At 34.7% G+C, this 2,579-nt stretch overlaps 1 pseudogene; it reads right to left on the bottom strand.

Annotated features, from left to right (window-relative positions):
* Window positions 1–309: 309 nt before the first annotated feature.
* LOC120610323 (uncharacterized) lies at window positions 310–427 on the bottom strand (annotated as a pseudogene).
* Between the last annotated feature and the right edge of the window lie 2,152 nt (window positions 428–2,579).

The raw sequence follows: 2,579 nt of genomic DNA on the forward strand, positions 1-2,579 counted from the left end.
AGCGCGGACTCGGCACCAGCACTGGGCATGCCTGCCCTGTCTTTCAGGAGTGCACCTCCGAGAAGTGGGTGAGAAAACACCAACCAATGAACGGAGCGCACGCTTGCAATGACTGTTTCTGGCAGTAGTCTAGTAAATAAGAAAAAAAATGTATTCATTAAACAATCCTCTACAATCCAACCTACAGTGTTTTTTATTTTTATTTTACTTTTATTTTTATTTTTTTTTTAGGTGAGGCAATGCTTAGTTGATCTCACAGATTGCAAGAAACTTGTCAGCTTACAATCCCTAATTTCTTTTATTTTTTTATGCCTATAGCATCTGGTTTTCCTAGGTGGTCTCCCATCCAAGTACTAACCAGACCCAACCCTGCTTAGTTCCGAGATCAGACAGGATCGGGCTTCTTCAGGGTAGCATGGCCATAGACCTACAATGTTTTTTAAATGTATGTTTATTGCTTTAATGAACAGTTCCAGGTTTGTTTCATTATTGGAAAAGTTGCGACAATTGTAAGGAAAATTCCCACCCTCAGTTCAACTTCGGATAACTTACATTTCACTTTCAAGTCTCGACTCCGTATTGCCATTTCTGTGCTTTCATTTTAGTGTATAAACCCACGTTAAATGTTAAATAAAAAATGGGAAAGTCATCAATTATGTGTTTTGAAAAGAAAGAGACTTGTCAGCTGCAAGTTTTAACAAAGCCATGGGGCTACCCCACCTGATGTGATGAATGCAGAGGAAATGTGAGTTCAGACCATTCATAGTGGTGGGTGGAATACGGGAGGGTGTGGCAGATTTGGACTAAATTCTGACTTTGCCGCTTCCTAGCTATGTGACTTTGGGTTACTTAATTATTCTCCTTGTGTTTTGGTTTCCTTGTTTGTAGAATGCAGATAGTAATACCACATTTTATAAGATTACTCAGAGGATTAAAATGAGGTGTGTGTGGAGTGCTTATTGCAATCTCTGGCACACAGTAAGGGCTCAAAAACAGAAAATAAATTTCAGTACTGAAATTACATTAGTATCAGTTTAAAATAGATTGTTATAACTTTAGGATGTGGTATGTAATCACTATAGTAACCACAAAGAAAAAAATCTATAGAATATACACAATGGAAATGAAAAGGGAATAAATATGTCACTTCAAAAAATCAAACAAAGGAAGGCAGTAGGGAGGGATCAAAAAAAAAAAATCTGAGACATAGAAAACAAATAACAAAAATGTTATAGTAAATCCTTCCCTATCAGTAATTACTTTAAATGTAATTGGATTAACCATCCCAATCAAAAGCCATAGATGGCAGAATGGAGAACAGGATCCAACTATGTATTACCTACAAGAGATTCACTTTAAATCTAAGGACACTCATAAGTTGAAAGTGAAAGCATGGACAAAGATACTCCATGCAAACAGTTAACAAAAGAGAGCAGGGATGGCTAATAATAATAATATCAGACAGAATAGTCTTTAAGCCAAAAAAACTGTTGCAAGGGACAAAGAATTTTATTATGTAATTATGTTACGTAATAAAAAAAAAAGGTCAATTCACCAAGAAGGTGTAACAATTAAAAATATACATGCACCAAACATTAGAACTCTGAAATATGTGAAGCAAACATTGACCAACTGAAGAGAGAAATAGACAGGTCAACAATAATAGTAGGAGACTTCAATACCCCACTTTCAATAAGGGACAGCACAGCAGGCAGAAGATTAATAAGACTATGGAGGACTTGAACAATGCTGCAGACCAACTGTAGCCAATGGACATACCCAAGATACTGACCAATGACAGTAGGATACACATTTTTCTCAAATGTACATGGAACATTCTCTGAGACAGATGGTATGTTAGACCTCAAAATAAGTTTTAATAGGTTTAAAAGACGAAATCATACCAAGCATCTTTTCCCATCATTGGTTAATTACATTAATCAATGTAATTGGTTAATCCAATTACATTTAAAGTAATTACTGATAGGGAAGGATTTACTATTGCCATTTTGTAATTTGTTTTCTATGTCTCAGATTTTTTTTTTTTGATCCCTCCCTTACTGCCTTCCTTTGTGTTTGATTTTTTGAGGTGACATATTTATTCCCTTTTCATTTCCATTGTGTATATTCTATAGATTTTTTTCTTTGGAATAAAAGTAGAAATCTACAGCAGAAGGAAAATCGAAAAATTCACAAATATGTGGAGATTAAACACCACACTCTTCAATAACCAATGGCTCAAAAAAGAAATCACAAGGAAAATTAGAAAATACTTACATGTAAATGAAAAAAGAAAACACATAGTACCCAAACTTATAGGACACACTGAAAGTAGTGTTAAGGGGTACATGTATAGCTACATACATACGTTTACACTGAAAAATAAAAAAGATCTCAAATCAACAACCTAAAAAAGAGGAGCAAACTAAACCCAAAGCTAGCAAAAGAAAGGAAATAATAATCAGAGAAGAGACTAGAAATAGAGACTAGAAAAACAGTAGAGATAATCAATGAAACAAAAGTAGTTCTTCAAAAAGATCACCAAACTGACAAACCTTTAGCTAGGTGGACTAGGAAAA

Source organism: Pteropus medius, unplaced genomic scaffold, assembly GCF_902729225.1.
Source record: "Pteropus medius unplaced genomic scaffold, Ma_sr-lr_union100, whole genome shotgun sequence".
Classification (NCBI taxonomy): domain Eukaryota; kingdom Metazoa; phylum Chordata; class Mammalia; order Chiroptera; family Pteropodidae; genus Pteropus; species Pteropus medius.